Source organism: Callospermophilus lateralis, chromosome 11 (genome assembly GCF_048772815.1).
Source record: "Callospermophilus lateralis isolate mCalLat2 chromosome 11, mCalLat2.hap1, whole genome shotgun sequence".
Classification (NCBI taxonomy): domain Eukaryota; kingdom Metazoa; phylum Chordata; class Mammalia; order Rodentia; family Sciuridae; genus Callospermophilus; species Callospermophilus lateralis.
The window spans coordinates 96,612,857-96,628,320 of NC_135315.1; positions in this window are offsets into that span (position 1 = coordinate 96,612,857).

Consider the following 15,464-nt stretch of genomic DNA (forward strand, 5'->3'; position numbering starts at 1 on the left):
CACGCAACAGACAAAAATTAACTGAGAAGGAGCTTAGATTTGAACTTGTAGAAAAAGATCCCTATGATGCACTGGATGTTTCCAACTCAGCAATGGGCAGAAAGCCTTCTCCAAATGGGCCCTCACCAATAGGTCACCCTTCATCTGAAAGGAGACCTCCTCATTTGGAAAAGAGTGGTCCACTCACACTCTCACCTTTCACTCCAGTGGGAGGAGGAGGAGGGTCAAGGGGCCCTGGAGAATCCTCTGGACCATGCGACTAGCAGTAAAGGAAGAGAATCCAGCTGTCATAAGTTCACTGATTTTCAGAGAGCACCTTCTCAGACTGGGCCACTCTCTCCTCCAGGGGAACAGGCCAGCAGGCTGATGATCCCTCCGCCAGGCCAACCATATTCTTCTGATGCACGTCTTCCTCTACAAAGGCAAGATAGGTTTTACTCAAATTGTGGTAGAGCATCGGGACCAGCAGAACACAGAATTCCTAATATGCCTCCTTTGGACTCTGATGTGCCTGATTCACCTCTCCATGCTGAAAACCAAGCAACTGGCTCTGGCTCTGTGTTGGCACCATTCCCTCCAGTCAGAGGTGCCTTGCTTCCAGTTGACCCAAGGAGTCAGTTCATGAGAAGAGGACCTTTTTTTTCCTCCACCTCTCCCAGGAAACTTGTCTGGGAACCTGGAGATTGTGTTCCACCTGACCCGCCACCCACTCCATTTCCAATGCGAAGTGTCTATGCAGGGAGGGGGTTTTCCTCACAATCATCCCCCAAGAGCTGGAATTCAGCCCTCTACACCCCCATTCTGAAAGTACAAGTGAGTTCCCTGAAGGGTTCCTTCCACCTGCAAATGAGCCTGTTACTCAACATCCAGAACCAAACAAGAAACCTCATGCTGTTGCTCTCTCTTCAAATGTAATTTGACTTATCTCTCATTTTTAGTTTTTAAGTAACTGCTTTTACTTCAGTAATTGACTATACTTTGGCTCCAATTGAAGCTCAATGAAACAATAATCCTTAAGATACTATTTTGTAAATAAAGATGGTTTACGTAGGAATCTTACGAGTAAATTATTCCTATTTTATGTAATTCCAGAGAACAGAATTTAATCTGATGAAGCCACTCTGACATAAACAAGAATGGGAGTTCTAGGTACTTGTAATCTAGCTGATGGAAATATCTTTTAAACTCCCAACAAAGAAGTGTATTTAGTATGACTGTAGCAAATGTAAAGTGACTTTAGGCTTAATGAAAAAGTGTCACTGATTTAGAGACTGGTTGGGCATTTCAGCTAGTTTTTCCATATCAGAATAACTAGAGCATGGGAGGACTAAAGGAGAGAACACAACTAAACATGTCACGGAAACAGGAGATCTCAACTACAAAGAAAAATGAAGACCTCTTTTTTATATTGGTTGCTTAAAACCTTACATAGCTCTTGAGATACGATATTTCCTACATTAGACTCAAGTGAGTTATGAACTCCCATTTTGAAACCATATTCAGATTGCACAATCACATTGTTTACACATCCACGTTTTTACAAAATGCCATATTAGTAACTGTTGTATTCTGCTACCTTTTCTGGCCTCTACTATCCCCCCTCTCCTGCCCTCCCATCTTCTCTCTCTATCCCGTCTGCTGTAATTGAACGTTTGGGAATTGGAAACCACACTTTAAACTCACTCTCCTCCCCTTTTTCCCTTCTGTCATATTACTCATCATCTTCTTCTATTTCTCCTCCTCCTCCTCCTCTTCCTCCTCCTCCTGATATCTTTAATTCATTCATCATACACTCATGCATTGGTTCATTCATTCCTTTCACACATGGTGTTGGGGATCCAACTCAGGACCCTTGAAAGTGTGAAGCCAGCACTCTAGTGCTGAGCCAAAACCCCAGCACCTGTCTTTGGATTTTATGACTGTTTATATGAAACTCAGAATCGCATTCTGCTATGGTTCACTGATATGTGGATTGACCTAGTCCTTGTTTTCTGGGAGACTTTTGGAAAATATACATGAATTATTAGGAGATTGAAATGAAGAAACAAAGAGGAAATTCCCCAATTTCTTATTCTTAGATTCCATACTCTGACTCTGCCTACCTACTGTAAAAACTTTTAAACTCTTACTCCCCATTTCTATATCATTGCCAACAAGTGAACATTCACTGCCCTACAACAAACCAGAGAACTCACATTGAACAATGTTTCCCCAGTAGAGACAAAGACACAATACTTATTAAAAAAATACCCTAGTTATGAATTATAGGTAAAGCTTTATTTGAGTGTTAAATGTACTCTAATTATGTGTTTGTGTGTTTGTTGGTGTGTGTGGTGTGTGGGCGTGTGTGCTTGTGTGTAAAACAAGCACTGAGGTGTAAAATAAATGCAGGATTGCAACGGCCTTCTTAAATATAAGAAGCAACTTTATCACATTTGAAGCCCAGTGAAGAATCTGCCTGATGCTTAACCTACAATTAATTGAAATGTGAAAAATTCAGGCCTAGAAAAACATTTTCATTGTTTACACATCCACGTTTTTACAAAATGCCATATTAGTAACTGTTGTATTCTGCTACCTTTTCTGGCCTCTACTATCCCCCCTCTCCTGCCCTCCCATCTTCTCTCTCTATCCCGTCTGCTGTAATTGAACGTTTGGGAATTGGAAACCACACTTTAAACTCACTCTCCTCCCCTTTTTCCCTTCTGTCAAATTACTCATCATCTTCTTCTATTTCTCCTCCTCCTCCTCCTCCTCCTCCTCCTCCTGATACCTTTAATTCATTCATCATACACTCATGCATTGTTTCATTCATTCCTTTCACACATGGTGTTGGGGATCCAACTCAGGACCTTTGAAAGTGTGAAGCCAGCACTCTAGTGCTGAGCCAAAACCCCAGCACCTGTCTTTTGGATTTTATGACTGTTTATATGAAATTCAGAATCGCATTCTGCTATGGTTCACTGATATGTGGATTGACCTAGTCCTTGTTTTCTGGGAGACTTTTGGAAAATATACATGAATTATTAGGAGATTGAAATGAAGAAACAAAGAGGAAATTCCCCAATTTCTTATTCTTAGATTCCATACTCTGACTCTGCCTACCTACTGTAAAAACTTTTAAACTCTTACTCCCCATTTCTATATCATTGCCAACAAGTGAACATTCACTGCCCTACAACAAACCAGAGAACTCACATTGAACAATGTTTCCCCAGTAGAGACCAAGACACAATACTTATTAAAAAATACCCTAGTTATGAATTATAGGTAAAGCTTTATTTGATTGTTAAATGTGCTCTAATTATGTGTTTGTGTGTTTGTTGGTGTGTGTGGTGTGTGGGCGTGTGTGCTTGTGTGTAAAACAAGCACTGAGGTGTAAAATAAATGCAGGATTGCAACGGCCTTCTTAAAAATAAGAAGCAACTTTATCACATTTGAAGCCCAGTGAAGAATCTGCCTGCTACTTAACCTACAATTAATTGAAATGTGAAAAATTCAGGCCTAGAAAAACAAAGCCAACATACATACTGAATCTAATCAGTCTGTCTCACCTGTTTTCTAACCACTCCTTTAAATAAACCTAAATGGCCAGCGTAAAACATCAGTTGTTCTAAACGAGTGGACGGATGTCCCGTGTCATGGGCTGTGTAAAATACATGGAGGATCCGGCACTGATTGTTATCTAGAATGACTTCTGCCTGAACTACTATTGGAGAATTGTTGCTGATATACTGCGGTTCTTATACCAGTAAACTGGAATGAAGGTAATTTCAGGCTGCAAAGGAATAAATTGATTTTACTAACTGGTTTTTTGGAAAACACTGCCATGAAAAATTATCAATATGTTCATAAAGGCATCTACATGTCTCTTCACAAGGGTTTTACTTAATGGGGGAGGTGGTGAGGTCTGGATATAACTGAACTGTCCATTAGTAGGTAGAACAATATAATGGGAATCTGAGTGCACATTCTGGTTTGAACTCAATCTAGGTAACATGGATTCATCTCTGTGTAATAGGCCTGCTTCTGAAAAACACAATGTAGAGCTCCAAATGTAGAACGATACTCTCAGAATACCATGTTATGTTTGTAAATAGACAGACAGATAGATATACAGAAATCAAAAATCTGAAAACGGTCTGGAAGTGTACATTTCAATAACTTACAATGTCAGTAGTGGGGGATTAATAGCAGATCAAGAAGACTGTATCTGCATGAGAAATGGTTCAATTTTTGAAAGAGTTTTTTAAATGAAAATGAACAAAAAATTGAAAGGGTTACAGTAAGTGTTGAGGAGTGACTTGGCAAAAGGAGCACAGAGGTGAGAAAGAATTAAGTAGAGTTCAATAGAACCAGGTATAATTTCTGTACACATGACTCCATGAACAGGAGCAAAGGGGACACTTAAAGAAATCATAGGACTAAGGAGAGATCAGGATTAGGGGGGTTTCTACTAGCCTAGAAATCCTGACCTAAAAACCAACTAAAGTTCTCAACTCCTTCTTCTGAGGAACATTAGCTGTGCCGTGCTTTTCAAAAATGACTTGTCATGACTGATTTATGCCCATGTTAGCAACTCTTCTGAAATCACTTTGAAAGTAGACTCATGTGAGAGTTTCTCTTTAGAGATAATTCAAATTACTTGCATAGGAAGTGGCAGCAGGTCTGGGGATGTTGTAGCTCAGTGGCAGTGACCTTGCCTAGCTTGGGGCTGGCCTGCCATGGACTTTCACCCCAAACACTTGCAAGAAAAGAGAAGGAAGGGAAGGGAGAGAGAAAGTTGGAAGGGAGGAAGGCAAAGTTGGAGGGATGGAGGGAGGTAGAAAAGAAGGAAGAAGAAAAGGAGAAAAACCAGGAAGGGAGGAAGGAAGGTAGGAAATAGGGAGAGCACAAGGGCAGGGAAAGGACTGAGTCACTCAAACAAAAGGCAAGGGACACAAAGACCAATATAGGCCATAAAAGCTGTTTGAACAGTTTAGTCAGCTTTAGAATTTGAGTGACATCAAACTGAATGTTATTATGACTAGATGGAATCTTCCTACTAACCCCGCCTTGGCCTGGCCTAAACCAAATCAAGGGGTGGGTGGCATGGAGAGGAATTCTCTCTGGCTGCAGTGGGAGGGACCTAAACCTGTGGCACTTGAGGATGCACCGGGTAGAGAAGCGGACAAGACTCCCCTGATGGGCAGTTGAGCATAACAAGGCTCCTGGGAGCCTTTGATCATGGCTCCCACCGCCATACGCCCACCACCCACCATACGCCCAGCCCCTGAAGGGGCTCACAGTGGTCTGCTCCGTTGCCTGGTGCAGGTTGGAGTTCCTGACCCAACACCTGAGTGTCCACAGCCTGTGTTGGCCTGCCTGGGCAGGCTGTGGTTGTGGTGGCAAGAGCCAAAGCTGTGTTGGCGTGATGGAGGAGCCAAGGGCTGCGTCTCAGCCATACTAGTGGGTGGTTCTGGAAGAAGCACCCAGGGTTGTGGCAGCATTGTCCGAAGACATAAAGCCAGGCCATCTTCCTTATGGCTTTCCATGGGAGTTGGTGATGGGTACAGCTCTTGGGTTTTCCGCTGTTCTCTCGCTTTTCTGGAGAGGTTTTCAGTCGGTTCGTAGCAGGCTTTACGTGGGAAGAGAAAAAAGGCTGGCTCTAAATCTTGCTGGACTGATTGAGGCAAAATGTGGACTTCTTGAAAAAGTGAGCCTTGTTGAAAAAGAACATGAAGGCTTAGAATCATCTTTAAAGGATTGCAGGTTTGACAAGAGTTCAAGGGAAGCACGACAGCTGGAGGCAACCGACGAAAAGCTGCATAGGTCCGAATCCAGCCATGGCGTTGAAGTGCTCTTTCTAGAAGAAGAGCTCAAAGCACAGAAGGCTCAACATGGTCAACAGGATGAAACGATGGCGCATCTATCAAGAAGGATACAGTCCCTCCAAGGTGAATCTGAATCCCTCAGATCACAAAGAGCTGAAGCTAAAACAAACTGGAGACTCTTTCAAGTGAATGAGGAAGAACTGAAGCTGGCAATCAAAGAGGTTTTGAATGAAGGATCCCTACTTCCGCAAACGCAGAGACCAACAATACAAGGAGAAGCTGAAGCACAGAGGGAACAAGGAGGTGTCCAATATAAAGCAAAAATCATATTAGAGGACTCTAAAGTAGCTGGAGAACAAGTTTTAAGGGACACAGAAAATCACATGGAGTCTCTGAGTGAATGCTTGCTGAAGATGATGGATAGGTCTTCTCCAAGCCTGGGAGCCCAAAGGGATGGTGGTCACCTGGAACTGGGAAAGACGAGTGAACCTGAAATTGGTGCTCACTTGGAGGATGAGTCCAAAGGAGCTTTGAGGCACCTGGTTTATGGTGATAAGCTAAAGGCCTCCTTAGAAATCTTGGAAGGAGGAAGAATTCAAAAATGTACTTTCTCATCTGAAGTGGAGAAAACCACGGAAGACCTTGCAGAACACCTTAAAAGTCTGCAGACTGAACAGGCATCCTTGCAGTCAGAAAATGCACAGCTGCAAAGTGAGAATGAGACCCTACAGAAGAACTTTAAAGTCATGATGGAACGCTATCAAGAAAATATGATGAAACTGCACAGGAAATTAAGAGTGGAGGAAAACTACCGTGTGGAGCAAGAGGAGAAACTTTCCAAAGTCGAAGAAAAGATGAGCCATACAATAAAAGAGCTGGAGACCTACAGAAAGAGAGCCCAATATCTTGAAGAACAATTGCAGAGTACCATTCATTCCTGTCTGGGGAAGATTATTTCCTCTGAGAAAGAAGCACATGCTAGTGAGTTGGCAGCTCGGATTGCTGAAAGAAACCTCAGTTATTTCAGGAAACAAAATGCACGCAACAGACAAAAATTAACTGAGAAGGAGCTTAGATTTGATCTTGTAGAAAAAGATCCCTATGATGCACTGGATGTTTCCAACTCAGCAATGGGCAGAAAGCCTTCTCCAAATGGGCCCTCACCAAGAGGTCACCCTTCATCTGAAAGGAGACCTCCTCCTTTGGAAAAGAGTGGTCCACTCACACTCTCACCTTTCACTCCAGTGGGAGGAGGAGGAGGGTCAAGGGGCCCTGGAGAATCCTCTGGACCATGCGACTAGCAGTAAAGGAAGAGAATCCAGCTGTCATAAGTTCACTGATTTTCAGAGAGCACCTTCTCAGACTGGGCCCCTCTCTCCTCCAGGGGAACAGGCCAGCAGGCTGATGATCCCTCCGCCAGGCCAACCATATTCTTCTGATGCACGTCTTCCTCTACAAAGGCAAGATAGGTTTTACTCAAATTGTGGTAGAGCATCGGGACCAGCAGAACACAGAATTCCTAATATGCCTCCTTTGGACTCTGATGTGCCTGATTCACCTCTCCATGCTGAAAACCAAGCAACTGGCTCTGGCTCTGTGTTGGCACCTTTCCCTCCAGTCAGAGGTGCCTTGCTTCCAGTTGACCCAAGGAGTCAGTTCATGAGAAGAGGACCTTTTTTTTCCTCCACCTCTCCCAGGAAACTTGTCTGGGAACCTGGAGATTATGTTCCACCTGACCCGCCACCCACTCCATTTCCAATGCGAAGTGTCTATGCAGGGAGGGGGTTTTCCTCACAATCTTCCCCCAAGAGCTGGAATTCAGCCCTCTACACCCCCATTCTGAAAGTACAAGTGAGTTCCCTGAAGGGTTCCTTCCACCTGCAAATGAGCCTGTTACTCAACATCCAGAACCAAACAAGAAACCTCATGCTGTTGCTCTCTCTTCAAATGTAATTTGACTTATCTCTCATTTTTAGTTTTTAAGTAACTGCTTTTACTTCAGTAATTGACTATACTTTGGCTCCAATTGAAGCTCAATGAAACAATAATCCTTAAGATACTATTTTGTAAATAAAGATGGTTTACATAGGAATCTTACGAGTAAATTATTCCTATTTTATGTCATTCCAGAGAACAGAATTTAATCTGATGAAGCCACTCTTACATAAACAAGAATGGGAGTTCTAGGTACTTGTAATCTAGCTGATGGAAATATCTTTTAAACTCCCAACAAAGAAGTGTATTTAGTATGACTGTAGCAAATGTAAAGTGACTTTAGGCTTAATGAAAAAGTGTCACTGATTTAGAGACTGGTTGGGCATTTCAGCTAGTTTTTCCATATCAGAATAACTAGAGCATGGGAGGACTAAAGGAGAGAACACAACTAAACATGTCACGGAAACAGGAGATCTCAACTACAAAGAAAAATGAAGACCTCTTTTTTTATATTGGTTGCTTAAAACCTTACTTAGCTCTTGAGATACCATATTTCCTACATTAGACTCAAGTGAGTTATGAACTCCCATTTTGACCCCATATTCAGATTGCACAATCACATTGTTTACACATCCACGTTTTTACAAAATGCCATATTAGTAACTGTTGTATTCTGCTACCTTTTCTGGCCTCTACCATCCCCCCTCTCCTGCCCTCCCATCTTCTCTCTCTATCCCGTCTGCTGTAGTTGAACGTTTGGGAATTGGAAACCACACTTTAAACTCACTCTCCTCCCCTTTTTCCCTTCTGTCAAATTACTCATCATCTTATTCTATTTCTCCTCCTCCTCCTCCTCCTGATACCTTTAATTCATTCATCATACACTCATGCATTGGTTCATTCATTCCTTTCACACATGGTGTTGGGGATCCAACTCAGGACCTTTGAAAATGTGAAGCCAGCACTCTAGTGCTGAGCCAAAACCCCAGCACCTGTCTTTTGGATTTTATGACTGTTTATATGAAATTCAGAATCGCATTCTGCTATGGTTCACTGATATGTGGATTGACCTAGTCCTTGTTTTCTGGGAGACTTTTGGAAAATATACATGAATTATTAGGAGATTGAAATGAAGAAACAAAGAGGAAATTCCCCAATTTCTTATTCTTAGATTCCATACTCTGACTCTGCCTACCTACTGTAAAAACTTTTAAACTCTTACTCCCCATTTCTATATCATTGCCAACAAGTGAACATTCACTGCCCTACAACAAACCAGAGAACTCACATTGAACAATGTTTCCCCAGTAGAGACCAAGACACAATACTTATTAAAAAAATACCCTAGTTATGAATTACAGGTAAAGCTTTATTTGAGTGTTAAATGTGCTCTAATTATGTGTTTGTGTGTTTTTTGGTGTGTGTGGTGTGTGGGCGTGTGTGCTTGTGTGTAAAACAAGCACTGAGGTGTAAAATAAATTCAGGATTGCAACGGCCTTCTTAAAAATAAGAAGCAACTATATCACATTTGAAGCCCAGTGAAGAATCTGCCTGATGCTTAACCTACAATTAATTGAAATGTGAAAAATTCAGGCCTAGAAAAACATTTTCATTGTTTACACATCCACGTTTTTACAAAATGCCATATTTGTAACTGTTGTATTCTGCTACCATTTCTGGCCTCTACTATCCCCCCTCTCCTGCCCTCCCATCTTCTCTCTCTATCCCGTCTGCTGTAATTGAACGTTTGGGAATTGGAAACCACACTTTAAACTCACTCTCCTCCCCTTTTTCCCTTCTGTAATATTACTCATCATCTTCTTCTATTTCTGCTCCTCCTCCTCCTCTTCCTCCTCCTCCTGATACCTTTAATTCATTCATCATACACTCATGCATTGGTTCATTCATTCCTTTCACACATGGTGTTGGGGATCCAACTCAGGACCTTTGAAAGTGTGAAGCCAGCACTCTAGTGCTGAGCCAAAACCCCAGCACCTGTCTTTGGATTTTATGACTGTTTATATGAAATTCAGAATCGCATTCTGCTATGGTTCTCTGATATGTGGATTGACCTAGTCCTTGTTTTCTGGGAGACTTTTGGAAAATATACATGAATTATTAGGAGATTGAAATGAAGAAACAAAGAGGAAATTCCCCAATTTCTTATTCTTAGATTCCATACTCTGACTCTGCCTACCTACTGTAAAAACTTTTAAACTCTTACTCCCCATTTCTATATCATTGCCAACAAGTGAACATTCACTGCCCTGCAACAAACCAGAGAACTCACATTGAACAATGTTTCCCCAGTAGAGACCAAGACACAATACTTATTAAAAAAATACCCTAGTTATGAATTAGTAGGTAAAGCTTTATTTGAGTGTTAAATGTGCTCTAATTATGTGTTTGTGTGTTTTTTGGTGTGTGTGGTGTGTGGGCGTGTGTGCTTGTGTGTAAAACAAGCACTGAGGTGTAAAATAAATGCAGGATTGCAACGGCCTTCTTAAAAATAAGAAGCAACTTTATCACATTTGAAGCCCAGTGAAGAATCTGCCTGCTACTTAACCTACAATTAATTGAAATGTGAAAAATTCAGGCCTAGAAAAACAAAGCCAACATACATACTGAATCTAATCAGTCTGTCTCACCTGTTTTCTAACCACTCCTTTAAATAAACCTAAATGGCCAGCGTAAATCATCAGTTGTTCTAAACGAGTGGACGGATGTCCCGTGTCATGGGCTGTGTAAAATACATGGAGGATCCGGCACTGATTGTTATCTAGAATGACTTCTGCCTGAACTACTATTGGAGAATTGTTGCTGATATACTGCGGTTCTTATACCAGTAAACTGGAATGAAGGTAATTTCAGGCTGCAAAGGAATAAATTGATTTTACTAACTGGTTTTTGGAAAACACTGCCATGAAAAATTATCAATATGTTCATAAAGGCATCTACATGTCTCTTCACAAGGGTTTTACTTAATGGGGGAGGTGGTGAGGTCTGGATATAACTGAACTGTCCATTAGTAGGTAGAACAATATAATGGGAATCTGAGTGCACATTCCGGTTTGAACTCATCCTAGGTAACATGGATTCATCTCTGTGTAATAGGCCTGCTTCTGAAAAACACAATGTAGAGCTCCAAAAGCAGAACGATACTCTCAGAATACCATGTAATGTTTGTAAATAGATAGACAGATAGATATACAGAAATCAAAAATCTGAAAACGGTCTGGAAGTGTACATTTCAATAACTTACAATGTCAGTAGTGGGGGTTAATAGCAGATCAAGAAGACTGTATCTGCATGCGAAATGGTTCAATTTTTGAAAGAGTTTTTTAAATGAAAATGGACAAAAAATTGAAAGGGTTACAGTAAGTGTTGAGGAGTGACTTGGCAAAAGGAGCACAGAGGTGAGAAAGAATTAAGTAGAGTTCAATAGAACCAGGTATAATTTCTGTACACATGATTCCATGAACAGGAGCAAAGGGGACACTTAAAGAAATCATAGGACTAAGGAGAGATCAGGATTAGGAGGGTTTGTACTAGTCTAGAAATGCTGACCTGAAAACCAACTAAAGTTCTCAACTCCTTCTTCTGAGGAACATTAGCTGTGCCGTGCTTTTCAAAAATGACTTGTCATGACTGATTTATGCCCATGTTAGCAACTCTTCTGAAATTACTTTGAAAGTAGACTCATGTGAGAGTTTCTCTTTAGAGATAATTCAAATTACTTGCATAGGAAGTGGCAGCAGGTCTGGGGATGTTGTAGCTCAGTTGCAGTGACTTTGCCTAGCTTGGGGCTGGCCTGCCATGGACTTTCACCCCAAACACTTGCAAGAAAAGAGAAGGAAGGGAAGGGAGAGAGAAAGTTGGAAGGGAGGAAGGCAAAGTTGGAGGGATGGAGGGAGGTAGAAAAGAAGGAAGAAGAAAAGGAGAAAAACCAGGAAGGTAGGAAGGAAGGTAGGAAATAGGGAGAGCACAAGGGCAGGGAAAGGACTGAGTCACTCAAACAAAAGGCAAGGGACACAAAGACCAATATAGGCCATAAAAGCTGTTTGAACAGTTTAGTCAGCTTTAGAATTTGAGTGACATCAAACTGAATGTTATTATGACTGGATGGAATCTTCCTACTAACCCCGCCTTGGCCTGGCCTAAACCAAATCAAGGGGTGGGTGGCATGGAGAGGAATTCTCTCTGGCTGGAGTGGGAGGGACCTAAACCTGTGGCACTTGAGGATGCACCGGGTAGGGAAGCGGATAAGACTCCCCTGATGGGCAGTTGAGCACAACAAGGCTCCTGGGAGCCTTTGATCATGGCTCCCACCACCATACGCCCACCACCCACCATACGCCCAGCCCCTGAAGGGGCTCACAGTGGTCTGCTCCGTTGCCTGGTGCAGGTTGGAGTTCCTGACCAAACACCTGAGTGTCCACAGCCTGTGTTGGCCTGCCTGGGCAGGCTGTGGTTGTGGTGGCAAGAGCCAAAGCTGTGTTGGCGTGATGGAGGAGCCAAGGGCTGCCTCTCAGCCATACTAGTGGGTGGTTCTGGAAGAAGCACCCAGGGTTGTGGCAGCATTGTCCGAAGACATGAAGCCAGGCCATCTTCCTTATGGCTTTCCTTGGGAGTTGGTGATGTGTACAGCTCTTGGATTTTGCGCTGTTCTCTCACTTTTCTGGAGAGGTTTTCAGTCGGTTCGTAGCAGGCTTTACGTGGGAAGAGAAAAAAGGCTGGCTCTAAATCTTGCTGGACTTATTGAGGCAAAACGTGGATTTCTTGAAAAAGTGAGCGTTGTTGAAAAAGAACATGAAGGCTTAGAATCATCTTTAAAGGATTGCAGGTTTGACAAGTGTTCAAGGGAAGCACGACAGCTGGAGGCAACCGACGAAAAGCTGCATAGGTCCGAATCCAGCCATGGCGTTGAAGTGCTCTTTCTAGAAGAAGAGCTCAAAGCACAGAAGGCTCAACATGGTCAACAGGATGAAACGATGGCGCATCTATCAAGAAGGATACAGTCCCTCCAAGGTGAATCTGAATCCCTCAGATCACAAATAGCTGAAGCTAAAACAAACTGGAGACTCTTTCAAGTGAATGAGGAAGAACTGAAGCTGGCAATCAAAGAGGTTTTGAATGAAGGATCCCTACTTCCGCAAATGCAGAGACCAACAATACAAGGAGAAGCTGAAGCACAGAGGGAACAAGGAGGTGTCCAATATAAAGCAAAAATCATATTAGAGGACTCTAAAGTAGCTGGAGAACAAGTTCTAAGGGACACAGAAAATCACATGGAGTCTCTGAGTGAATGCTTGCTGGAGATGATGGATAGGCCTTCTCCAAGCCTGGGAGCCCAAAGGGATGGTGGTCACCTGGAACTGGGAAAGACGAGTGAACCCGAAATTGGTGCTCACTTGGAGGATGAGTCCAAAGGAGCTTTGAGGAACCTGGTTCATGGTGATAAGCTAAAGGCCTCCTTAGAAATCTTGGAAGGAGGAAGAATTCAAAAATGTACTTTCTCATCTGAAGTGGAGAAAACCACGGAAGACCTTACAGAACACCTTAAAAGTCTGCAGACTGAACAGGCATCCTTGCAGTCAGAAAATGCACAGCTGCAAAGTGAGAATGAGACCCTACAGAAGAACTTTAAAGTCATGATGGAACGCTATCAAGAAAATATGATGAAACTGCACAGGAAATTAAGAGTGGAGGAAAACTACCATGTGGAGCAAGAGGAGAAACTTTCCAAAGTCGAAGAAAAGATGAGCCATACAATAAAAGAGCTGGAGACCTACAGAAAGAGAGCCCAATATCTTGAAGAACAATTGCAGAGTACCATTCATTCCTGTCTGGGGAAGATTATTTCCTCTGAGAAAGAAGCACTTGCTAGTGAGTTGGCAGCTCGGATTGCTGAAAGAAACCTCAGTTATTTCAGGAAACAAAATGCACGCAACAGACAAAAATTAACTGAGAAGGAGCTTAGATTTGAACTTGTAGAAAAAGATCCCTATGATGCACTGGATGTTTCCAACTCAGCAATGGGCAGAAAGCCTTCTCCAAATGGGCCCTCACCAATAGGTCACCCTTCATCTGAAAGGAGACCTCCTCATTTGGAAAAGAGTGGTCCACTCACACTCTCACCTTTCACTCCAGTGGGAGGAGGAGGAGGGTCAAGGGGCCCTGGAGAATCCTCTGGACCATGCGACTAGCAGTAAAGGAAGAGAATCCAGCTGTCATAAGTTCACTGATTTTCAGAGAGCACCTTCTCAGACTGGGCCACTCTCTCCTCCAGGGGAACAGGCCAGCAGGCTGATGATCCCTCCGCCAGGCCAACCATATTCTTCTGATGCACGTCTTCCTCTACAAAGGCAAGATAGGTTTTACTCAAATTGTGGTAGAGCATCGGGACCAGCAGAACACAGAATTCCTAATATGCCTCATTTGGACTCTGATGTGTCTGATTCACCTCTCCATGCTGAAAACCAAGCAACTGGCTCTGGCTCTGTGTTGGCACCATTCCCTCCAGTCAGAGGTGCCTTGCTTCCAGTTGACCCAAGAAGTCAGTTCATGAGAAGAGGACCTTTTTTTTCCTCCACCTCTCCCAGGAAACTTGTCTGGGAACCTGGAGATTATGTTCCACCTGACCCGCCACCCACTCCATTTCCAATGCGAAGTGTCTATGCAGGGAGGGGGTTTTCCTCACAATCTTCCCCCAAGAGCTGGAATTCAGCCCTCTACACCCCCATTCTGAAAGTACAAGTGAGTTCCATGAAGGGTTCCTTCCACCTGCAAATGAGCCTGTTACTCAACATCCAGAACCAAACAAGAAACCTCATGCTGTTGCTCTCTCTTCAAATGTAATTTGACTTATCTCTCATTTTTAGTTTTTAAGTAACTGCTTTTACTTCAGTAATTGACTATACTTTGGCTCCAATTGAAGCTCAATGAAACAATAATCCTTAAGATACTATTTTGTAAATAAAGATGGTTTACGTAGGAATCTTACGAGTAAATTATTCCTATTTTATGTCATTCCATAGAACAGCATTTAATCTGATGAAGCCACTCTTACATAAACAAGAATGGGAGTTCTAGGTACTTGTAATCTAGCTGATGGAAATATCTTTTAAACTCCCAACAAAGAAGTGTATTTAGTATGACTGTAGCAAATGTAAAGTGACTTTAGGCTTAATGAAAAAGTGTCACTGATTTAGAGACTGGTTGGGCATTTCAGCTAGTTTTTCCATATCAGAATAACTAGAGCATGGGAGGACTAAAGGAGAGAACACAACTAAACATGTCACGGAAACAGGAGATCTCAACTACAAAGAAAAATGAAGACCTCTTTTTTATATTGGTTGCTTAAAACCTTACATAGCTCTTGAGATACCATATTTCCTACATTAGACTCAAGTGAGTTATGAACTCCCATTTTGACCCCATATTCAGATTGCACAATCACATTGTTTACACATCCACGTTTTTACAAAATGCCATATTAGTAACTGTTGTATTCTGCTACCTTTTCTGGCCTCTACTATCCCCCCTCTCCTGCCCTCCCATCTTCTCTCTCTATCCCGTCTGCTGTAATTGAACGTTTGGGAATTGGAAACCACACTTTAAACTCACTCTCCTCCCCTTTTTCCCTTCTGTCATATTACTCATCATCTTCTTCTATTTCTCCTCCTCCTCCTCCTCTTCCTCCTCCTCCTGATATCT